At 41.7% G+C, this 26,030-nt stretch overlaps 1 protein-coding gene across 8 annotated transcripts in view; it reads left to right on the top strand.

Moving 5' to 3' along the window:
* The window catches only part of LOC139962107 (neural cell adhesion molecule L1-like), a 133,018-nt gene that overhangs the window by 20,827 nt on the left and 86,161 nt on the right, over positions 1-26,030 (top strand). For 6 of the 8 annotated variants that reach the window (XM_071961993.1, XM_071961994.1, XM_071961999.1 and 3 more), the window contains exon 2: positions 16,056-16,123. The gene's annotated coding sequence lies outside the window, so the exon portion shown is untranslated. Of the gene's footprint in view, positions 1-15,348; positions 15,488-15,615; positions 15,738-16,055; positions 16,124-26,030 lie in introns of those variants that run through there. The other 2 variants (XM_071961995.1, XM_071961996.1) reach the window with 2 other exon arrangements.

Genomic DNA, 26,030 nt, shown 5'->3' with positions numbered 1-26,030 from the left:
AACAATTTAAAACCAGGTGTGAAAAGGATGGTTGGAAATATTTACTTCGCTCCTCGCTTACCTGTCTCCAAGACGATAATGCGTAATCGGCTTCAGAATGGTAGATTCCGAAAGAGGAGGTCAGTGACCTTGGATAGGGTCATTGGGGGGAGGGAGGGGGAGAGCGCAGTGTAAGATGGTTACCAGTTAATAAGCCTGGGTAGATAGGTGTGCGTAGGTAAAGGAGACAGGTGGGTATCTTTTGTAACGCGCCGTCCTCGGTGGTGAGCGCAAGGAAGAGTGGAAATGCGGGAACACAGGAATGAGGCTGTCGACAGGAGATATTAAAGTTTACCCGTTTATTTACGATCTATATACATGTCAAGATGGTGCACAGTGGTCGTGCATTACAGAGGCAATTATTAAATACGAAACCAGGTTTTAACACATGCTTAGAAGTCGATGAAGTTAAATACAACACAGTACATTACTAATGGCGGGTCTCGACACGGAGGGCAGAACGATAGACTTCGGCGCTGAAGATTGGGCTATGGTGAACGGCGGCGCAGTTGGCGGATTGATGAACTGCGGCGCAGTCGGCGGATTGGTGAACTGCGGCGCGGATTGGTGATCGGCGACGCAGTTGGCGGATTGGTGAACTGCGGCGCAGTCGGCGGATTGGTGATCGGCGGCGCAGTTGGCGGATTGGTGATCAGCGGCGCAGTTGGCGGATTGGTGATTGGCGGCGCAGTTGGCGGATTGGTGATCAGCGGCGCAGTTGGCGGATTGGTGATTGGCGGCGCAGTTGGCGGATTGGTGATCAGCGGCGCAGTTGGCGGATTGGTGAACTGCGGCGCAGTCGGCGGATTGGTGAACTGCGGCGCGGATTGGTGATCGGCGGCGCAGTTGGCGGATTGGTGAACTGCGGCGCGGATTGGTGATCGGCGGCGCAGTTGGCGGATTGGTGAACTGCGGCGCGGATTGGTGATCGGCGACGCAGTTGGCGGATTGGTGAACTGCGGCGCAGTCGGCGGATTGGTGATCGGCGGCGCAGTTGGCGGATTGGTGATCGGCGGCGCAGTTGGCGGATTGGTGATCAGCGGCGCAGTCGGCGGATTGGTGATCGGCGGCGCAGTTGGCGGATTGGTGATCGGCGGCGCAGTTGGCGGATTGGTGATCAGCGGCGCAGTCGGCGGATTGGTGAACTGCGGCGCGGATTGGTGATCGGCGACGCAGTTGGCGGATTGGTGAACTGCGGCGCAGTCGGCGGATTGGTGAACTGCGGCGCGGATTGGTGATCGGCGGCGCAGTTGGCGGATTGGTGAACGGCGGCGCGGATTGGTGATCGGCGGCGCAGTTGGCGGATTGGTGATCGGCGGCGCAGTTGACGGATTGGTGAACTGCGGCGCAGATGAACCGAAGTGTTGAACCTGGTCTTCTGGGTTATTTTACTTGTCGTCCGATCCGACTTCCTGGGCTGTTCCACCACTGTTTTTGCCAATAGATGACTCGTTCGTCTCCTAATTCATGGTCACAATCGTTCTACCCCTCCTATTCCGAGCCGGGAACCGCCCCTCGTCCGAACCCGCAGTTGCTTTTAAACAGAAACTACTTCCTATACCTATAACGTGTGAACCTACACTTAAACCTATTAGAAACATAAACCACGCCCAGTCTACAACCATCAACCAATAAAACACGATTAAATACGACATGCGTGCTGGTCAAGATTTACCCAGACCTAACATTTTTGGCCCCCCGGAGCGTAAACTAGACGTCCTACTCAGTGACCTCCAAAATCGGTCAACAAGAGACAGAGTGTTCCCCTTAACAGTTGTTCATAAATCAAGCAAGTGGCACCCCTTATAAGATTTTATCTAACAAACAATTCCCGTAAAGCGTCTAATAATGCAAAGAATCAACCCAAGTTAAAACATTTGATTGGAGAAAATACTTGTTAACGCTAACGACAAACAATGAGCTTTGACGTGTCGTTACATCTCTCCCACCCAAGAATGAAATGCGTCCCGCATTTAACTTAGCTCTTTTAAAAGAAAATAATGAAACATAGCACACACATACCGTTCGATCGCAGTACTTAGCAACTTGGAAAAGAGTAGTAAGTATGAATAATATGAAGCGTCCATTCTATAACAGATGTTCTCTCAACTAAACAAACATAAGGAAAAATCAATGTGTCCAGTATAACAAACACAAGGAAAAATCAAAGTGTCCAGTATAACAAACACAATGAAAAATCAAAGTGTCCAGTATAAAGTTGGAAAAATATTTACAACATGCGTATATAATGAAGCTTAATGTTCAAATCACGTAACAAAAGCACCAACGTTGGAATGAAGTTCACTCCCGTCTTGCAAATCATATACGGTAACGTGTGGTTTCCAAAGGCAATCATAATACATAGAACAAAATCAGCAAGTACATGTAAAATCGTCCAACAGAAATAAAAACAAGGTCCGAACGAAGCTTCGTCGCTTTGGCGGAATCTGACTTGCGGCGCACTGTCTCGCGGCGCGTCTCTCGCGGCTCACCGTCTCCAGTGCGACGTTCTCCGTAGTCTCTTAGGTTAGTGTGTTGTTCCTCTCCCCTGTCTGGCTGCTCTTCTTACTCCGTTTCTTCAAACTTATGTACCGTCACATTTACTCGCCCGTCGTTATACACTTCGGTGACGATTTTTTCTCGAAGGAAACCAGGGTTTGACTGTTTGTTGGTACAACACTCACACAGGCGTGTCGCTACCACCTTTCGAAAGTCCGATTCTTGTATGTTATTTTCCCCATTTTCCTGGCCTCGTACCGGGGTGACATATGGTGTGGGAGGCACCTCCGTTAACGACAGGTTTGCCTCAGTCTCGTTTGCCGCTAGAAGCGCAGTCTCCTCTGTTGGCGATCCCAAGATCTGTTCAAGTGTGGGCCAGCCTTCAGCTTTATTTTTGGTTTTCGGCGGGGATCGCAGTCCCTGTACTTTTGGAGGCGATCTCATCCCGCTTGATCCAGGTTCCGTTAACGGGCGCTTTTCCTCCGTTGTGGTGAACGACCTCGTCTTTGCCTCCCCATGGCGGCTACTCTTGTGTCTGATAACATCACTCCTTTTGTTAGAGGAATAATCGCAAGAAGAACATTTATGCCTTTTGTCATTAGCCGCATGCTTTTCTGTAAAATGTCTTTCTAAGTCAGAAACTTGTTGGTAGCGTTTCCTGCAGACTTTGCATTTAAATTCTTGGTCGTACATTTTCGACATGGCAGGCGTTGGTATAGTCTTAACAGTTTCGATTGGCAAGATTTTTCAATGCACTATACAGCACATACAGTAAGATAAATAATATTAAGTCTAACTTCTCTCCGGCGATTTGCAAATTAAGGGTTTGAAATAATCAAGCTACTCCTGCGAAAGCAAGTGAACAAGTGTGAAAACAACTGTGTCTTCAGACAAAACAATTCACTAACTGGTAGTACCTAAAACAGTGATTTATGCCAGACAGGTAGCCTACGAGGAGGGGGGATTCCGGTAGTCAAAACTCCGTCTGGGCTTGACATAAGAAGTCTTTGTTCCAGGTTTAGTTCAGCCTTGCTAGCGCTAGCCGTGGTACCTCGGTGGTGGTCTGGTGACTTGCTGACAGATATCAATTAAAAGTAGGGGCGGATGAAGGGCAAAGTTTTCTGGCCAACCTTTCGTTTTTCGTCACAAACAAGGTATTTGTAAACATTCACATCTATATCTACAGCCTTCACACCCAACGATGACCTCCAACGCTGCGGACTTTTTCCAATCGTTTACGGGGATGTTTATATTTCTGGCTGGTGCGTAACTTAAAAGGGACAGTCTATCTAGTTTTAGCTGTTTTCCTCCAGTGCCGAGAGGTGCGTGGTACAGCTACACAATCAACTATTTGAGTTCTTCCAGGGACTGAACAATCTGCTGTGACTCTATTTGAACTGAATTTTCTTTCTGTTTAGCAGGGCGTAAAAGCCAAAGAGGGGGGTCGTCGCCTTGGTAACTGCATAAACGGTTATGGTGCACAACTTGTGGCTTTCTCTTAGGTCCCATCAGTACCCTATAGACCACGTCCGTTATCTTGTCAATAACTCGCCCGGGTCCAACCCAACGTTTCTGTAATTTAGGTGAAATGCCCTTTTTCTTTTTTGTGTTTAAAAGCCACACAATATCTCCGACGGCGAACTCATGCGCGTTAGCTCCTCGGTCGTGAAACTTTTTTTGTTTATTGCTCGCTACTTTTAGGCGCTCTCTGGTAAATTCATGCACACTTCGGAGAGTTTCTTCTAGTTGTGCTACATATTTCGGCAACGATTGGTTTGGAGCATCTGGGTCCATGGGGGGTTTAGGCAGTTGCGATGTGAGAGGTAGATCTACTGCTCGTCCAAACATCAATTCCGCCGGTGGGAAACCTGTGCTCTCATGTTCGGCGGAGCGATATGCCATTAACATATAAGGCAGCCACGAATCCCAATCTTTCTGATTTTCTGATACTACTAGAGAAAGCATGTCCTCGAGTGTCCGATTGAACCTCTCCACCATTCCATCAGATTGGGGGTGGAAAGGCGTTGTCCTAGTCTTTTTTATGTCCAGCAAGCGGCACATACACTGAAACAGTTCGGACTCGAACTGTCGGCCCTGATCAGTGTGTAACTCTTCTGGGATTCCATAGCGACATATAAACTCCTCCACGAGAGTTCGAGCAACGGTCTGCGCCTCCATGTCAGCTATCGCATACGCTTCCGTCCACTTTGTAAAATAATCAGCGACAACCAGTATGTAGCGATTACCTCTAGTTGAAATTGGTAGTGGGCCCATGATATCCATGGCGCATCTTTGCAATGGATGGCCTGCGCCGTATTGCTTCATCCTTGCATTCAACTTTTTCTTGGGTCCTTTTCTAGCCGCACACTGGTCACAGCTTCTACACCAATTTCGAACGTGGTTTCGATATCCGCTCCAGTAGAACTTTCCGCGAATACGACTCAATGTCTTCTTCGCCATTAGGTGTCCAGATAGCCTATGGTTATGTGCGCCTCTTAAAATGTCCTCACGTATCCTTTCCGGTACCAGTAGTTGCAGTAGAGCAGATTTTCCAGTGTCAGATTCAAATTTTCGGTAAAGTACCCCTCGCTTCAGAACAAGTCGTTCCCACTGACTCCAGTAGTTCTTTAGAGCGGTGCTTCCCGTTGTTATTTGGGCCCAATCAGGTCTAGAATGTTGTACTTCCTTCCACATTAGAACAGGTCCTATATCCTCGTCATTGATCTGCCATTCACGTAATTCCTGGTGCGTCCATTTGTGAAACCAGGCTCCTAGCGTATCTGAGAAATTATTCCCGGTATTTACGTCGTGCTTATCTTTACCAGACCTGTTCTTACCATCAACAATGGTGAACACATGACCAGTGGTGTTCCTTAAATCATCCCATCCCCGTCCCGAATCTTTTGTTTCCGCCCTTTCGCACTCCCTGCATGGGGCACACCTCCGTCTAGATAGTGCGTCTGCGTTGCCGTGCAGTCGTCCGGGTCGGTGCTGTATTTGGAAATTATAGGTGGAAAGGGTTTCTAGCCATCTAGCCAGTTGCCCCTCGGGGTTTCGAAAGTTGGTCAACCACCTCAAAGCGGCATGGTCAGTACGGACAACGAATTTGGTTCCATACAGGTAGTGGTGAAAATGTTTCACGGATGAAACCACTGCCAGTAACTCTTTGCGCGTAACGCAGTATTTTCGTTCTGTCTTCGATAGAGCCTTACTAAAGTAGGCGACAACGTTTTCCTGGGTCGACCCTTGTTTTCGCTGGGAAAGCACTGCCCCTAAACCAAAATCGCTAGCGTCGGTGTCCAAGATGAACAATCCATCAGGTTCTGGGTAGGCTAAGACCGGTGCAGTCGTTAGTATCTGCTTTAGCGTTCTAAACGCATTTTCACAATCTTCATTCCAATTAAACCTATTGCCTTTTTCTGTTAGGCGAAACAGGGGAGTACAAAACTGTGAAAATCCTTTCACAAAACGACGATAATAGGAGCATAAGCCGACAAAACTTCGAACTTCGGTGACGGAGCAGGGAGTAGGCCACTCTACCACAGATTTAATTTTCTCGGGGTCTGGGGCAATACCGTGGCCAGACACAATGTGACCGAGGTAGTTAACTTCACGCTGGAATAGATTACACTTCTCGGGATTAAGCTTTAGTCTTGCCTCTCTCAGTCTCCCAAATACTTCGGTGAGCCTTTCCATTGTTTTGTCGAACGAATTCCCATAGACAATGACATCATCGAGATAGAGAAGACAGGTTTGCCATTGCAGACCTTTCAGGACCCTTTCCATAAGCCGTTCAAAGGTAGCAGGGGCGTTACACAAGCCAAATGGCAATACCTTGAACTGAAACAGGCCACCATGAGTCACGAAAGCTGTCTTCGGGCGATCCTTATGTTCCACCTCAACCTGCCAGTAGCCACTTGCCAGATCGAGGGTTGAAAACCATTGCGACCCAGCAAGTGCGTCTAGAGTGTCATCTATGCGGGGCAAAGGGTAAGAATCTTTCTCGGTTATGTCATTAAGCTTTCGGTAATCCACGCAGAACCTAGTTGACCCGTCCTTCTTCCGGACCAGTACAACTGGCGATGCCCATGGGCTTGATGAAGGTTCAATGATGTCTTGACAAAGCATTCTTTCTACCTCTTTCTCGGCCTCTTCCTTGCGGTGTATCGGGAGGCGACGCGGGGCCTGTCGAATTGGCCTAGAAGTTCCGGTGTCGATTGTATGTTGGACCAAGTCAGTGCGCCCAAGGTCCCCTTTACATCGAGCAAAGACGTCTGCATTATCGGCCAGAAGTTTCTTCACCATAATCGTCTCCGCGTCACCAAGGTAGGCAGAGCTCTTCTCTGCTAGCTTCTGCAAATGTTCGTCCAGAGTCGCACTTTTCTCCTTGCATTCTCCAACGCTTCTCTCCCTGGTCGTACGATGGGCAACTGTTGTTTCTTCAATGCCTATTTCTTCTGCAGAAAGACATTCACCCACAGTAGTGCCTTCGTAAATTGTTAGGGGTCTGCTCGTCAGATTCATTAGTCGTAAAGGTATGGTCTCCCTATTGGGGTCCACAATGGCCCTAGCGATCATCACGGGGTGCTTTTCGAGAAACTTCTTGCTACACTCCACAACAGCAGATTCTCCTTGCATTTTCCAGTCTGGGACTCGGGCCATCGCCATCCCTTCGCTCGAGGCAGGAACAACCACCGTCCTGGCTAGCACAACTCTGCACCTATCAAGCTTTTCCTCAACGGTACTCTGTTGCAGTCTACCAATGGTCATCTCCCCCTTTCCAGCGGCTATCGTGCAATCGAATCTCTGTAAGAAGTCGTACCCAAGAAGTGCATCAGCATCTATATCTGCCACCCAAATATCATGCATCGCTTCTAGTTTCCCCACTTTTACCAGAAATCTACCACGCCCCATACTGTGCAGTGGTCTACCGTCCGCTACCGCCAAATTCTCTGCAACGTCGTCAAGGACCTTATCCCTCTTCGCGCACAGTCGCTCAAAGAACTTCGTTTGCATAACAGTGAACTCAGCCCCGGTGTCGACTAAGAAATCCACATCGACCCCTTCCAGCTGTCCCTTCACGTACAAACCACGGGTACCAACGGACCGGACTCTGTTCCTAAAAAGTGGTATTGCGGGCTCACCTTGCGGAAAAGTCGGACTCCGCCCTACGAATCCGACTTCTGCTCGTTTTCCGTCTTCTTTACGCCATCCGGTCGGCTCTCATATTTCTTAGGCATAGGGCAATTCCTACTGAAGTGGCCTATTTCTCCACAGTTCCAACACTTGATCGATTTTGACCTATCAAATCTGTCGACATTTCTGCTCTTTGTCTGGTCCTTCTGTAAGAGGGCGGTTAAATGTGCAGTCAAATCAGAGAATCCCTTCGACAGCGCAGCTGCTAGGATAGTACTTTGTTCGTCTGTCTCGGTTCGCAATGGCTCCTTGTGCTCTACCACCGTTCTCAGCGCAAGTTTCCTCTGATTCCCCTTCTTTTGTTCGGCGAGCGCGAATGCCTCAAGTTCGACGGCGATGCTAACAGCTTCTTCTAGATTTCTGGGTCGAGCTTGATAGATCCGCCATCTACTGTCGCTGTCCCCAATTGCGTCAACGAAAAATTCCTTCGCCAGGGTGTTTTTCATATCAGTCGAAGCGTTCGGGTAAGCTCTTGCAAGAAGGCGCTGAACATCATGAGCCAATTCCGGGATGCTTTCACCTGGCTTCCTCGCCCTGTTTCTTAGTAGTGCCCTGAACAGTTCAGTCTGATTAGCTCTACCGAAACGCTGTTCAAGGGAGTTGACCACTGCCTGGTAATCGCGCCGCTTTTCTTCTTCCAAGTCAGCTAGAATGGATTGAGCTGGCCCCCTCAAACTTGCGGCAAGCTGAAGCGCTTTCATTCTTTTGTTCCAATCATTCAGCTCTGCAATTAGTTCGAACTGAACGATGTAGTCTTCCCAAGGGATGGAACCATCAAACGGTGGTGCCTGTACCCTTTCTCTTCTACTGTGACCTGAAAATGCATCATTCATAGGGAATTCGTCTCTCTGAAAACCCTCTCTCGTGAAACCGTCGTCTGTAAGTCGTCGATCTGTCAGTGAAGTTCCCCAATTCGGTCGATGGATGGGATCGGCCCTCGGCCTACCATCATCCCTCCACATGGTCCGGGGGCTTCTCCACTCTCGCCCTTGGGCAGTAAAGTCAGCTGGAGTTTGGATACTGAACCTATCTGGTTGACGAGTGGAGGGTTGTCTGACGGATTGCCGCATCATGTCTTGCACCTCTCTTCTCACTTGTGCGGTGGTGGGCTCTTCAGTCAGTAAATTTCGACTCGTCATCTCGTCGTGCTGTTCATATCTATTTCGGTCACGGCTTCCCTCTGCTGCATGAGTCACCGGTCTCTCTTCCAGTAACAGGTCGAACTCAGCCACCTCAGATCGGTGAATATCGGGGAGCGACCATGCACGCTGCTCATTCGTCATATCCTCTGCAAACGGGTTGGTGTCCGACATCTTCCTTCACTCTAACCAAAACGAACGCACTGGAATCCCACCGCTGCCACCAATGTAACGCGCCGTCCTCGGTGGTGAGCGCAAGGAAGAGTGGAAATGCGGGAACACAGGAATGAGGCTGTCGACAGGAGATATTAAAGTTTACCCGTTTATTTACGATCTATATACATGTCAAGATGGTGCACAGTGGTCGTGCATTACAGAGGCAATTATTAAATACGAAACCAGGTTTTAACACATGCTTAGAAGTCGATGAAGTTAAATACAACACAGTACATTACTAATGGCGGGTCTCGACACGGAGGGCAGAACGATAGACTTCGGCGCTGAAGATTGGGCTATGGTGAACGGCGGCGCAGTTGGCGGATTGATGAACTGCGGCGCAGTCGGCGGATTGGTGAACTGCGGCGCGGATTGGTGATCGGCGACGCAGTTGGCGGATTGGTGAACTGCGGCGCAGTCGGCGGATTGGTGATCGGCGGCGCAGTTGGCGGATTGGTGATCAGCGGCGCAGTTGGCGGATTGGTGATTGGCGGCGCAGTTGGCGGATTGGTGATCAGCGGCGCAGTTGGCGGATTGGTGATTGGCGGCGCAGTTGGCGGATTGGTGATCAGCGGCGCAGTTGGCGGATTGGTGAACTGCGGCGCAGTCGGCGGATTGGTGAACTGCGGCGCGGATTGGTGATCGGCGGCGCAGTTGGCGGATTGGTGAACTGCGGCACGGATTGGTGATCGGCGGCGCAGTTGGCGGATTGGTGAACTGCGGCGCGGATTGGTGATCGGCGACGCAGTTGGCGGATTGGTGAACTGCGGCGCAGTCGGCGGATTGGTGATCGGCGGCGCAGTTGGCGGATTGGTGATCGGCGGCGCAGTTGGCGGATTGGTGATCAGCGGCGCAGTCGGCGGATTGGTGATCGGCGGCGCAGTTGGCGGATTGGTGATCGGCGGCGCAGTTGGCGGATTGGTGATCAGCGGCGCAGTCGGCGGATTGGTGAACTGCGGTGCGGATTGGTGATCGGCGACGCAGTTGGCGGATTGGTGAACTGCGGCGCAGTCGGCGGATTGGTGAACTGCGGCGCGGATTGGTGATCGGCGGCGCAGTTGGCGGATTGGTGAACGGCGGCGCGGATTGGTGATCGGCGGCGCAGTTGGCGGATTGGTGATCGGCGGCGCAGTTGACGGATTGGTGAACTGCGGCGCAGATGAACCGAAGTGTTGAACCTGGTCTTCTGGGTTATTTTACTTGTCGTCCGATCCGACTTCCTGGGCTGTTCCACCACTGTTTTTGCCAATAGATGACTCGTTCGTCTCCTAATTCATGGTCACAATCGTTCTACCCCTCCTATTCCGAGCCGGGAACCGCCCCTCGTCCGAACCCGCAGTTGCTTTTAAACAGAAACTACTTCCTATACCTATAACGTGTGAACCTACACTTAAACCTATTAGAAACATAAACCACGCCCAGTCTACAACCATCAACCAATAAAACACGATTAAATACGACATGCGTGCTGGTCAAGATTTACCCAGACCTAACATTTTTGGCCCCCCGGAGCGTAAACTAGACGTCCTACTCAGTGACCTCCAAAATCGGTCAACAAGAGACAGAGTGTTCCCCTTAACAGTTGTTCATAAATCAAGCAAGTGGCACCCCTTATAAGATTTTATCTAACAAACAATTCCCGTAAAGCGTCTAATAATGCAAAGAATCAACCCAAGTTAAAACATTTGATTGGAGAAAATACTTGTTAACGCTAACGACAAACAATGAGCTTTGACGTGTCGTTACACTTTGTTTGTAAATACCCAAACCAATAAGTTTTGGGGGTGTTGCTTAACTTCCTGTACTACTATGGAAAGTGCATCAAGTATAAGTACACAAAGCTGAGTACAAGGTCTGCAGGTAACTATGCCAGAGTAAGAGTATCGGGACTCACTACAAGTCTTGTATGAAACTATATGAATTGTATGTGTACAATTGAAATATCATTAACAATCACTGCAGAAAAAAATGAGTTGTCCTCTCAATATTAGCTTTAACAAATCATGCTCAGCTTTAACAAAGTATCATGCTCAGCTGTTTAAGTGAAACAGCTGGAAAATTAAAATCTGATGGGTCAAAAATGGTAATTTCTGGATTTAATATTGAATTTCTTGAATCTTCCTCACAAGCAATCAAATATATATGAGTCATGTAGTAAAGTGATTGTCCTCATTTCTTGGCATCATTTCTCAACTTTCTCCATAATGGCAATGAGTCTGTGGTTTTATTACCATGGCAACCACACAGAGATCATTCCTACTGTAAGTATGGGTGAAGATATTGTACATACATAATGTAGACCTACATCATCTGTTGAGCACTTAAACATTCTCTATGCCTCATTGATCCTCTTAAGTGTGGGAGGCTGATAGCGCTGTCTTTAGTTCATAAAGAAGGTTACTATGTCGTAATCCTGAGGGAGTAGGCATGTTTGGAATCAGATCCTGCATAGCCATGTCACTCAATAAACACAACTCCCTCTCTGCCTCACTCACTCTCTCTCTCTCAGATATGTTAGCATTTTACAGAAGTCAACATTTAAAAGTTTAATGGTATTGGGGTCCAAAAGAGGGTCATTTCAATATGCATGGATGATCTGCAATTTGGTATTACAGTACTAGACATTTTAAGTGTAAAATATCACTGTACAGTTCAACAGTGACAGAGTACCTTTTTAAATTATGAGTTTGTGAACAATGGGAAGTAAGTGAACATTGTAATGAACCAGTGCAGCTAAGGGAAGGAAGAAGATCGTTTATATAGCAAAATGTGAAAGATTCCTTGAAATGATTATCAAAGAATGGCAAACAGCACAGCAATGGTAGAAGATGGATAGTTTCATCTGGAATTTCTGCCACTCACTACTCCCCATGCAAGTGCAGGATGACAAGAACATTACCCATGTGGGCAGTGAATTATGATATTGACTGAACCTCTGAACTAGATCTCTTTGCAACATAAAATATGCACGATCATCTACTTATTGCATGCATGTGAAAGTCACAATTGATAACATTTGATGGTATTATAGAGTCATGGGGTGGGGGGTACCTACATCTTGTTTTGATAAATATCAACTGAGAGTTTTCATTTTGTAATGTCAATAGTTTGGACATTCCTGTGGATATGACCTTTGACCTGTTACCATAGATACAAATTTGTGAGCTATGTATATATAGGAATTAATGAGACAGCATGTTCCGCAGTTTCTTAATGTAAACTCCATGTCTCTAGTCCACATCATTTTTTTTGAAAGACTAAGAAAGAAAGTTCTAATCGTCCTGATGTGAAGAGAGTTTCACACACACATTTTCCCCATGTTTGATATCTAAATAGGGCATATATAGTCAAGCTAGATAAGCAGGTAGTTCAAGGAATGCCCACTTCATAGATTGCATCACACATTCTTATCTGTATAGTAATGTTTACTTTGGTTTGATATTTGAACTTTGATGTCTAATTAAGGGATAGAGGTTGTTATACATGTGCTATGCAGTAGTCGCATCAGATCATCCAATCATGCAGAATGATGTATAGGATGTTTAATCTTCTTAAACTAAAAGTTATCAATTTTTATCATTTAAATAGAACCAAGCTGTCAAGTTCTGAGATCTTGATTGACAACGGTGTAATTAACATTTCAAACCATCCTTGTGTATAGCTTTTCAATGTGACTTTTGGCCAAAATAAAATGCCTCTTCCCACTAAAAATACTTATTATTATTTCAATTATGATGAAGAGATTTCTTCCATTGTCATGATCTTGATAAGTTGTGTACTTTAGTCTTACTTCAGACGGTGAAGAAATCGAGTCAATTTTCGAAAATTTGAAAGAAATATTTGGCAATTTAGTATAAATAGTAATTTGGAAGTATTAAGAGTATAGAATCCCTTTCAATCTGTTGGGATCATTAATGACTAACTTCTGAAGATTGTCATGATGAATGATGATGTCATATTTATTAATTGGAAATTCTGTTTTGAAGTGAGAGACTTAAAGTGTTACAAAAACTTTGAACAATAAATTATTCCCTGGATTATACTTCTATAACCTTTGCTCTAGTCCAGGTGCAAATGACCACCATTACTACGTTTGAGAAATTTACCATCTATCATATAACTCACAGATAATGAATGGGAAAATTTGAGCCCTGAGGAGCCCTGTAAATATGGACACGCTCACCCTCTGTTTCAATATCTGTTTTATAATTACTGTCAGTTTAGGGTTGTGATTTACTGTAGTATCTTCTTAAGAGGGGTTATTTAACTCCATGTTTACAGATACAAAACTCCCCCCCCCCCATATATTAAACCAATAAAAATTGTTTAGGTTTATTAAAGAAAACATGGAAAGTAAATTTATGATGATTGAACTAATTAGCATTTATTTATTTATAACTTCTGACCCTGCAGCTAAACAGCCAGCCAGTCTTGCAGTTGTTTTTATAGGAATACATGCTGTCTGCCATCTTTGACTATGGGTACGCAGATAATTTAACGAGGTGGTCGAAAACAAAGTTTGTAATTTAATCAGGAAATTAGGGGAAAAATAGAAAGAATTTTGGCGATCCAACTAAAACAAGAGTGACATAAAAAGTCACAAACATAACCTCTGTAATAATATGAAAACGCTGCAGAACACCGGGCATGAAGTATTTTACAAATCTTATCGAAAAACTAAGTGGATTTTCTCCATGTTCCTAATGCATAAAATGTGGGGCCCATTTCTGATTGCTAGTTTATGGAACAAATTAGCAATTAAAAAATTTGCTGGGAGATAAGCTCATAACATTGGGAGACATTGAGGTCACCTTAAAAATCGGAGACTTCTAGCAAAACTGCCAACTGGGAAAGTTGGTAGGTCTTAAAATGTGTGTCATTCAGTTTATTTATGGGCAAGATATCAAGTGACTGTATTTCATAAACTTGTCTTTTCCTGATGGGTGTTCCTCTGTTGAACAGCTTAAAGGTATGCTGCATTGACCCCAAATATGCTAGATTTTCAAAATATGGTCCCCTTTGATCAAAATTCTTATACTGTTTTCATTAACACCTTGGAGGAAATTTACCTCACTGGGACATTCAGTCATCTTGTGTGTTCATTTAGAATGTATGACAACAATTTAGAGGGTAAACACCTCCAGGAAAGTACTGTTTGAAAACTTTTAGCAATTATAGCATGCTATAATTTTGGGCCTATACAGACTACCTTTAAGTACCTTAAGGTACTCATTCCATGTCATCACACATCCTGTCATCTCCATCCTCCTACAGGCTGTCTGCACAGATGAGCACTCTGAGCAGCTGTTCTGGACATTTCTTTCCCATAAGGAACAAAAGGTCAAGTCATGTCAGATTTGGCAGTAAAAAGCTGAAACATATACAGCCACCAATTGCTATTAAACAGAGGAGTACTGTAATTTGCATAATTTTGGATTCATAATAACTCCCAAGAACATGTTGTCATCCAGCTACTTCAGATCCTTGTTCATGCACATTTTGGGATGCAAGTGGGATCTGATCTGATCCGTAGGCAATCATTAGTTTGAATGCTCACATACTAAGGATCAGATCCAACAATGTTGATCTCCCTTTCGGGGAGGATCCTGATCCCACAAGGGCCATCGAGATTGTAGTGTGAATGCTTTTGGGCAAGTCGATTACTTCAGGGTTAAGATGTTGTTTGGGTTCGTGCATCTCCCATAACTTTTGTTTCTTAGTTGCTATGGTGTGCATCCAGTAATTTAATTACTGTAACATTGTTTGCAAACAGATTCTATTTGTTTGGTATAGCACAGAGCCTACTGTGTGCCTTCATATGCAATTTAAGGTCAGGTTATTATGTATAACTGAAAGTAGTCCCAATTTATTTTGGATTCCCTGCTTACTCTTGATCCATATAATTCATTTTCATTGATATAGTTTTCACCTGAATTAACTTTCCATCGATGACGAGACCAGTTATTATTCACAGATTTTATCACTCCCATGTAATCACAAACACCAACTTTAGTCATCATAATCCGCAGACATTTTCCCCCTCGAGTTGGTCAGTGTTTGAACTCGTGTAATGCAACACCATTGGACCAATTTGATTCGTTAATAGCACAAGCTTGTTTTAAAATTTAACTGTACCCATTGACTAGAACTGTTGTGCAAGTGTCAACAAGTACTTTTAGCTAGAGAATACAAATGAGTCAGATATAATTGTGCAAGTACTTTGTACCATGAGCAAACAGCTATCAAACCGCAGGACCTTTGGTTACATTCTGCTTATCCCACACAATAGATTCTCACTATCAACGTGTGTGCCCTCCCATTGAGAGAATATTGTACTGTAGATAGCATTCAAGTTGTGGGCTAGGAACTTAAACAGCACAGGCTTCATCATCTATTGGGTAAGAGAAAATCAATGCTCTGAAATACAAGTGTTTTTCTTGGGATGCATGAGTAAGTCTGCCGCATGCAATTAACTAGTGCCCTTGGGAAGTTCATATCAACTAGACGACAGGAGACTGAGTGTGTTGTATGTACAAGTTACAATACAGGTGCTTGTACTACGGTGAATGAAACCAATTCCTGTACTTTCTGTGTGTTGATTACATTTCTTTCTGGAGTCTGTGGACCCAAATTTTGTATCCTTTCATTGTAAGTTAAGACTTTTATTCAAAACCCAGACGACTATCCTGTGTGCTTGTAAAGCAGAGTCACGCTTTTGAAGCAGAGTCAATGGAAATTGCTATGGTCTTGTGGTTTTGTTAAGTTTTGAAATTTGTACTGTAACATTGTTCGTCAGCATTTAAGTGTTTCTACTGTTGGCTGCATGGAAATAATACAACAGGAGTGTTTTCCCGCTCATTCTAGTGACATTGGGTAATTTTTGGAAACTGAAATATACCCTGTCTGTTTGACTTGAGTTAACAAATCAGAAAATTGACAAAGTTTTTCTTTTCATTCAATTTGCAGAATCTGTTATTGCAGTATCCACAACTGAAGAATTTCTAAAGAACAGCATTTTAAGTATTGACCAAACGGTAAGTAAATCAGAGAAGAATATCAACAACAATGTGTGATACTTTTACACCGTAGTCATGTTAGATGTAATATAGATAAATGTAGGCTATGAATTAGGCACAATGTAGTGAACTAGGCATTGTCGTGCCATGTCCAGGCAGGAAAGAAGAATGGTTGGGTAGTGTGGTAACCCTGAGTGGTTTCTCTACTGGGCAGAAAAAACAATATTTAAGTAAAAAACGAGGCCAGGTCTAGTTTATTCGGTGCGTAGTATAATAGTGTTAAGATAATCTATAAAATATGAAATATGATCTCTTCGACATTTAGGTTTACTATATCAGCCGTTTGGTTTGAGTTACCACAGGCAGGTTAAAGGGAGGGATGGGGGGCGGGGTGGTCATGAAAGATTAGAAAAGGATGGAAGTAAGGTAATATGGCACTTTGGGATAAATGCACCGGTCACCTCATAGACATTTCTCAATAGATGAACAATGCTGTTCATTTTCCACTAGATAATTGATTTACATGATTAAGAGACAGCTCGTTCCAGATCCAAAAATATGACAGCTATTTAATAACGACTTGGGTCACATACTGTAAAGTAGTCTCTACCATGAATGTCTATGTCAATCCTTTGCCGAAATTGAAGCGGAGCAAGTTGTATAGTGCTAGTCTCATTGTCACTCACAGAAGACATATAGTCTGCTGCTGATTAGAAAATTCTCTTCACAGAAATTTGAATCCGGCAAGGAACCATGCCTGTGTAAAACAGTGATTTGTTACTGTGGCCTTTTTTACTGCAGTGTTCATCTAATCAGTGAAAGTAGTTTCCTGGAGGGAAAAAGAAGAAAGTAGTTTCCTATAATTCCATAAGGCAAGGTACCTTCTTCTAGCTTCTAGTAGAGGACGTTTGCTGCATTCTGCCACAGGCCTAAGTAATACATTGATGTAGAGGCCCCTCCTTATCTAAATCTAGTCACTGACAAATGTGTTATTGTGGAAATTAAGCCTCATAAAATGGAAATCCTTGTACAGTTTAGCCCAGGGAATAACTTATTATTTAAATTTTGCATAGCAGTCTTGAAAGCTCTGGAACCTGATCTATTAATATACTCAAGTTCCTATGTACAAAATCTGTCATACATTTTTGCACTTGCACAGCAATTTTGCTCACTTTGCATAGTATTTTGGGGATGTGATACAGATGAACTGTTGATTCTTAAAGGCTAACCCCCCACCCCCCCCCCCCCTCCATGCAGTATACTGTAGATCTTAGTCCTGATATTTGCTTTGCTCAATGCTCCCTCATATTCTGGTCACATAGTCTAGGTTATTTTCAAGTACACTGTTGTCATTGTTATACCTTATGTTTTGCTAATAAAATGGAATACAAGTAATGTCACAGAAACTGAGCTGTGTATACAGATGGACCCCAGGCATGAATAGATTTACTGTAGCTGGCTTGGCAATATCAAAGTACACAGTTTCTTTGGGATGAAGTCCAAGTGAAAGGATTCTTTGAAATCTTACACTACAATTCATCTTCAACCTGCTCTGTATCCAACACTGCTATCTAAACTATCAGGCTATCTCTGCTCACCAAGGACCTTTACATAAACAAACTTGGCTGATTAAACCGCCATCTAGTCACATCCTTCTTGGCGCTTAATTAAAGTTAAGGGGCAGCCCAGAGTAAACACATATCCCAATAATGCCAACTCTACAAGTAAAAGGATTGATATGATTGTTAGAATGGTTATGAAATGAGTTTCTGCCCACAAAGTAAGGTATGGAATATCTTTTCCTTGAACAGAAATGAGAAACTTGCACTTTGTCAGCTTAAATTACTTGTAAAGTGACATTTATAGTGGTAAGCATGGAACGGTGACCTGTTTTTAGACCTAATTTTAGAATCATATACCTCACTGGTAGAGTACAGTGCAAGGACATATTTTCCCTAGAACTTTGAATGTTAATATAATGCTGCAATTATGCTACAGACGTGTTCTAAAAATTCATTAACCAACACAATGTGTGAAAGCATGCACACAAACTGTTTATTTTTTAGTTCCTTCAGATCTTTATTTGGAAGTTAAACAACTTGTATCTAAAGGGTTTAATACAATGTTTTTGCAATTTTGCTTTTGCAAAACAAGCAAATAAAACATCATGCATATTTACTCTGCACCTCTCTTAACTGTCTCGACTATACTATTACACTTTCCCATCTACTTAGCCAATCAACTGGTAACGATTTAAGCACTGCACCCCCTCCCCCCTCTGGGTCAATACCCAGCACCTCTTCCTATCAGTTTTAATACTGTAACATCTGTAGACAGATCTATCTCTTGTGCTATTTATCATGATGATCATACAGCAAAACATATCAGGTGTGTGATAGTGTAATATTCCAGTTATTAGTATCTAAACCACTGCTTGATACTAAAACTTTTGACATAGAAATGCACTTTTTGTGGTGTCATCATAGAGAGGAATGGAGTTACTAATTTATTATATTTTGTTCTTTACTGTTTAAAGTGACTGGTGGTCATTAAACCATAAACAGCCAACTGGCATGCTGATTTAATGGCCACGCTTGCTCAGTGAAGCCAAGCTGACTTTCTACAGACATCTTCAATTTACCCCTCCCACAGTATCTTTTACTCCAGTGATAAATGAGAAAGGTCAAGCAAGATAAGGTAGACAGTTTGATGTATAACCAAGCAACCCAGTCAAGCTAGTATTGTTATGATGAACTTCCTACCTTATTTTATTATGAATAAATAAATATATGTTGTCTCACATGTATTAGATTTCAAAGCTTGGTTGTGGTGTGGGCTGTAGCATTGCTGCCAAAAGCAGATTTTGTTGTTGTTGAAAAAGCAGTAATCATTTCCATATTAGGGTGAATATTAGGGGAAATATTGAAATCTTATGAAAACTGTGGCTACGATGTGTATGTTAATAGCCAGATATGTATGGCAAACTGTATTTGACAAGCAGAAAGTTGATGGTTGAATTCCATATCCAAAATTAGCTTTGACAGGGGAAAATGGAAAATTTAAATAAATAGAATATGTTGTTTCATGTATAATACCAGCCAGATATCTTGTAACCAGCAATGTTTATTCCTTTCCATTTGCAGTTCTTGAATTTTGACAGATCATTGGTTTTATGTGGGTCACAAAAAGTTAGAAATTTTGGAAAAGTAAAATAAGAAAGAGAAGAAGCCATTCATATCAAGTCTTGCTTTTGGTGGATATGAAAATTTAAATACTGTACTTTGTAATGGCCAATGGGTACAATGGACTCCATTATAATATTGAAAGCTATTTGATGTGAAATGCTCGCACATTGATGTGGTGACGGTTCTGTACTTTAAACCAGACAGATTTACAGTCAGTTTATATCCTTCTTTAAGGCAGCAAAGAGTTTTATCTCTCCATGCAACTGCATTTTCCCATGGTGCTTCACCCCATAGGTCATACCAGGTTAAAGGGTGTGGGAATTGTGGTTAAGTTCCTTTGTGTATCCTCCAATACAGGACTAGGACTGGCTGTTAATGCAGTTGTGAAGAAGGAGCAGAAAGGCATTAACTCAAGGTATATTTATTGTACACTATGATAACTTGCTGTAATAGTGTGATATATCTGAATGCCACCCAAAACAAAAAGATCAAGATGAGTAAAAACTAATGTTGGTATTTTTTTTCTGTGAGTAATCTTTATTGTTGAGTACTACAATAGTATGCTAACTCTTAAATGCTTTGTACATTTCAGCCCTTCCTGAGATGTGTTTTAATCATCATTGTTTCCTTAAGGTAGTGTATCAAGTGGGTTTTTTATTCCTAATTATTTTTCAGACTGTTCTTCTGTTACGTACAGTTCCTTTTAAATTTTATCGATTCATCATGGAATGTTTTTTTAAATTTACCATTGTTATTGAATGTGCCACAAATTTGATGGCATCATAGGTTTCATTACCATAAGTGCTTGCTAGTTGTGACTACAAATTTGTATTATAATGTTACGTTGTGGTTAAATATCACAGAAAGGTATTCATAGGTGTAGCCGTAAATGCCTATCGAGCAATGTTTAAAGTAGGGTGTTACATTGCCGAATAATAAGTTGAAGTACATTTACGTAATACTGAGTCGATAAATTTATTGATAGATGTCAGGAGTTTTGATTTGATTGCTTGTCATTTAAGACAATAACTTGAACCATGTATGTATTCAGTTTTGAAGACAGTGATATTCCTTCAATCTATTCCATATAGGGAATAACATATCAAGTAATAAGTATTGCAATTTGCTAGATGCAACTATGACCAAATTGTTACACAAATCCAAACACTTATACCAGTGTTTGTACACGATGCCAGTGTTTTCAGTATGTTATGTAGAAAAATTTTGAGATGTCAAGATTGCTATGCAAAATGTTAACACTAAATTATTCACTGACATATATGATCGTACTTTCAGTGATGTGACTTCAATGTTTGGCATACATGTAATGTCACTAAATAACAATTTGTATTGCAGATAAAGGTTTGTACCTAACTGCACAATTTATATGTTACCTCTGTACTGTCCAAAGTGCAATTAACACACTGAACTTTGTTTCCAAATTTAGTAAATTTCTGTCCATCCTTTAAGCTTTAGTTCTAAGATATCAATGCACCTGTCATTAGGAAACTAAACACAGTCCAAGCACAATGTAGGAAACAAATAAATATTGCTTTGATTGTCAATCATTTGAAACCATAATGGGTCTTTACGAGGATTTGTACTGTATCTTCTCTGTGCTCCAGAAGAAAATAGGATATTTGACTAAAGAGCCAAAAACTACATCCAGTTTTAAAAGTCATGAATGTGGTTTTGACGATTTTTAATGTCTACTGTAACCCCCCTCTCCGTCTTTCCCCCTCGCCGATGTGATGTTTAGTTATTAAAAGGCAGCCACCCTCAAACCATTATCTCTGACTGAGAGAATTGAACCCTTAATCATATGTTAACCAGTTTGGGTCGTCAGAAGTCAGAAGGCTACCTTGAATGTACTTTCGAGATAACTTTAGCAAGTTTCATGACTATAGAATTTTGGGGGCAATGCTGAAGATCTCTGAAATTTGTGCTTGACAAGCTACACTACTTTTATTTTTTACCAAAAGAGAAAGATGCATAATCCATGGTGCGTCCCCATGGATATGTTTCCCTCGTCTCAATCTTTCGTTGTATCGAGGAAACTGACAGATTCTGTCTTTATATAAAGTTACATGATACTCTAGTCACATTATGCTAGTCTCGCTTGTCACTCTTCAGTTTGTAGTCACCGATCCAAAGTATTATCAGATAACATCACAGTGTGTTTATCAATGGCTCCATCTCAATCCTCATGGTATCCCTCCATGCACTCTCAATCAACTAAGTGTGAAAGCAATATTGCATATATACCCAGTACAGTGCGATACATATCATTCTTTCTTTGTTTGTATCAAAGATCATATCAGTACCAATGTGCACTGTCACATTTTGCATACATGATACTTTTTCAATACTGCATTCATGTATTATGTGCTTCAACAGTCAAATTGAATGCCTACTTGAACTCTATAGCTTAACAACAAAATAACCTTGGATGTCGCCATTATGTATTTTTTTATTTGGTTATAGTCGCAGGCAATATTGCTGGTATACATATATTTTTATGTACCAGTTTGCAGTATCCACACCTAGAGATCTATAGCTACAGTATGTACTGTAGACTATCAGAGTGTGGTGTTATGGATCAAGTTCATTTCTGTAGTACTAATTGCCCTTGCCAGAAGTGGGATTCAATTATAGTGCCCTATAGAATTGATTAGAAGGCCATTTTATTGATCAAGTAAAGCGGGAAGCTGTCTAGAACCATTGGTTTTCTAAGTTCCTAGGACTGTCTCAGCTCTGCTATGTGGAATAACAGAAAACATTGTTGTTTTCAAATGGATATTTATAGAAGGGAGGTGTTGTTTCACATGTTTACGAAAAGAGAGGATGAAATGAAGATGAGGGGAAGGGAGGAGAAAGGGGATTGGGGACAAGGGTATGTGAATGAGGGACAAGCATGGGATTAAGTTAATCATGGATTTAGGCAAAATTGTGTCCTAAAGTGATTAAAGCTTTTATTTTTCCTACCAATTACTGTTTGTTATATGCTCACTGTCTGGTTTGAATTTGCTACTGTCATAGCATAATTACTGCCATACGTAACACTATATTTAATGGTTTATGCTGGCAAATTTTTGTCATATTATGCTCCGCTTCATTCTGTTCTTTTGAGTGAGCAAGAAATTTAAATTTGCTGGTAGATCACAGTGTTATTTATGAACTGTGCAATCAACTATCTCAAAGCTCCCTATGCTCAAGTGCAGTTTTTGCAGCAATTTCAACCCATCAGTGAGTTTGATAAGGACATATATAGTTGGAAATTTGTGGTAATCAATAAAATGGCACAAGCTGGAGTTTTTCAGTAGGAAGCAAAATATGACATATTTATCACCGTGAGCCATCTTGTTTACTTCTACAGGCATGCAGATTGTGTGTTAAATAAAGGCAAAGTAAACTGCTGTAGGCAATTCATATAGAATGCATTGCATCATAGTGGGTGTGGATGTTGTATGGGCTGTAAAATTCTCTGTTTTTGCAGTTTCGATCACTAAACAAGCAAATGATTACAAACATCCGTTTTGTTAACTAAATTTGGTATATATATCAGGCTTAAAGTAAATTTAAATGTTCAGGCTTAATTATAGTAAGATGAAATATAAATTAAATCCATCAACTCTTCTAATGCACATATTAAAAGTGTGCAAGTCACTTGAATGTGTTTAAAAATCATGGAAGGAGTTATAATTGCAAAGGTTTTGTTTTATAATGGTTACATCTAACAATTATTCCTGCATGATGTTCCGAAACCTACAAGTAGGAATCACTCAATTATCAATAGTCTGTATAAACACATTCCATTGCTGCCCAAAATCATGGCATGTTTTCTATGGGTATAATGTCTACTTTTCATTCAAATTTTGACTGAATTCAAACTTTTGATAATCAAAGTTGAGTTGCAACCTGACATCAATTATGTTAAGTAGTTATGCTACACTGAACAGCCATGTATAGTATACAGCACACTGAGCACAGCCATTCTACAAGTGGTTAAAATAGTTGTTTACAGTCAAGTACAATACTGTCTCGCAGGTGCAGAAATAGCTGTTCCTTTCCTTTCTATTGTTGCCAGTATTAGTCTGACACGAACCCAGTCCCTCACACAACAGTAATTGTACCATCGGAATTGACACCTCCTCTTCATCAACCTTTTGTTGATGGTGTTTGTTATCTGAGCTTACTGTCAAAGTTCATACCTAAAGTGGATACTACAGTCTGGGCTACCTGATGCCTTGGGGCTTCCGCACTTTATGTCCACATTCTTCTGTATTGTAAATCTCAATCCATTAAAATTTTTACTTTGCTTCTGAAAGGATTTGCCTTCAGCTTGTCCTATTGTGATATAACAATGAGTTCAAAGGTCACACTGCTCTGGGTCTATTGGGCTCGGTCATATTTTGAACATATGGGCTAAATAAATAAGGTACAAACTATAAATGTGATTGTCTGACTGGATTCTATATGATTGGGGATTTGGAGGCCCATTACTGGGCACAGACCATTTCATGAATTTGACAGGTGTAAGTGTCTATCTATTCCACATGGAAGCCTCTAATTTAGAAACAGACTGTTATAAATTTGGAAACCATATAGGCCCCTAAACTATGAGTGGGTTTAAGGGGATCTATATGTGATCAAAGGAAAGTTGCAATTTCTGTCCAGGAATCCAGTGAAACATAATCTTGCAATAAATTAGTTTTTAGAGGTTCGTTTAGTAGTTGTCCAAGTTTGCTACAGTCTTGTGTACCTGAGAATGAACTATAGCAGTAAGCATTATCCATGGATTCTATATATAGAGTGTTGAAGATGCTGTATACCAAAATTTACATGTTCCTATCTTTGTGGTCTGGAATGTTAACAAAACCAACAGCTTCAAATTTAACAACATTCATGGTGACTTGGAAAGTCATCAGTAATTAGTGCATTACCCCCATATTTAAGCATGTTGCAACAACCAAAATAAAGAACTTTTTCTTCTGGTGTGCTTTTGCAATTCGATCTGGATTCTAAGAAAATTATGAAGTGACTCAGTGAGTCAAGATCCTCCAGCTTATTCTCTACTTTGTAGCATTATGCATATTGTCTGGGAGCAATGCAGGTGGCCTTGATTCACCTGTTATTATCCTTATACAAATAAGCAAATTTTTCAACATATGGTCTTTTCTGAGAGCAATTTTTGACTATTTACAAGTAGTGATAATTTGTTTGTACAGTTGAATTATTGCTTGTGGTTTTCTCTTACAGGCCCTGTATCATCTTACACTTGGATGAGGGCAGATGTCATGTGGTGTTATAAGCCTTTTTCCACTATATACATTATAAATGTTTTTGCCAAGTTTTTGTATACCCTTTTGAAAAAACAAAAAATGGAAGTACTGGGTAATTTAATAATTTTGTGTCACAAAAAATAACATCTGATGACAAAAATGAAAGATAACAATTTGGTTATTATATACTATCTCTTACCTCAAATTATACAGACAATATGGCATCTTGTCATTGGAAACGAGAGGTTTAAGAAACTGAATTTTATTTTAGAAACGAAAGTATTACAAACAATGCTGTGTGATGCTTTAAACTGCTGCAAAATGCTTAAAGCACTGTAAATGGTACTCTCATGTTTCACAATGTTGTTACGAGAGTGCTTATAGCACAATGACAGGCTCCAGTTCTGCTTAATAGGAGTCTGTTTTCCTAATTGTTTGCATTGATTCAGATGGCTGGACTTCAAAGTGGCTTATGATCCATCTCTGTGACCTTTTACGCAGTTAATGATTGTATATGAAACTGAGTTAATATATCAAATGTTAACCTCAAGTAGTGGAGTTTAATAGACACACTTCATATCCCAAAAGCCCAACTATAACAAGTTCTCTTTATATTGCATGTTTGCTATGGTTACAGGTTCACGATGACAATTATATGAGGAGTTTGGTGTACTGTAGACCTATGAGAGGTTTGCAGACATTATTAATATTTCTTAATTAACATAATTAATAAGTTAGACAATGGAGATAAAGATGCATATGTATAGCATTTTTGGTACAATGGAAGTTCCATGATACTTTGAAAGAGGCAAATACTGCACACTGGGAATAATTTATCTGGTGTCACCTCACAAAATGCTATGCAAAATTATGCTCAATACAAATGCAAATATACATGCAGTTTTTTTGTACAGAGGAGGAAGTTCAATACTATTTTATAAGAGGCAAAGTTCAGTTGCTATTCAAATTTGAACACTAAATTATATTTCATGAGCACTACAATTAATTGCCAAATGTATAAACATCACATTATTTACTCTGCTTCCTCACTTGACCTCATGGCACTTGTACAAAGATTTGGAAGGTTTTGAATGCACAGAACTAGACACACAATGTGGGTGGTAGAATAAGGAGACAGGTTGACTGGTGGTGACCAGTCACTGTGGTGACCAGTCATGGTGAGCTATAGGGGGGGTCAGTTTCAGAAGGTTTAACACCAGTTCACTCTACTGTAGACCTCATAGATCAAGAGTGCAGTAGTTGTAAGGGGACTGGTAAGTTCCTCTTTCTTAGTTTCAGGAAAAGTGGTCTTATTATTGAACAGATGGGATCAGGAAATAACTTTCCAATTCAAAAACAAAAATTAAAGTATCCGTGATCCACTGTGTTTCTTCACATGGTGTTGTTGTGTCTGCTAATATTTGCAGTAGCTAATGTCAAGCATGGAATGAAAACAGC

This window comes from Apostichopus japonicus, chromosome 20 (genome assembly GCF_037975245.1).
Source record: "Apostichopus japonicus isolate 1M-3 chromosome 20, ASM3797524v1, whole genome shotgun sequence".
Lineage (NCBI taxonomy): Eukaryota > Metazoa > Echinodermata > Holothuroidea > Aspidochirotida > Stichopodidae > Apostichopus > Apostichopus japonicus.
This window is presented reverse-complemented; position numbering and strand designations above follow the sequence as displayed.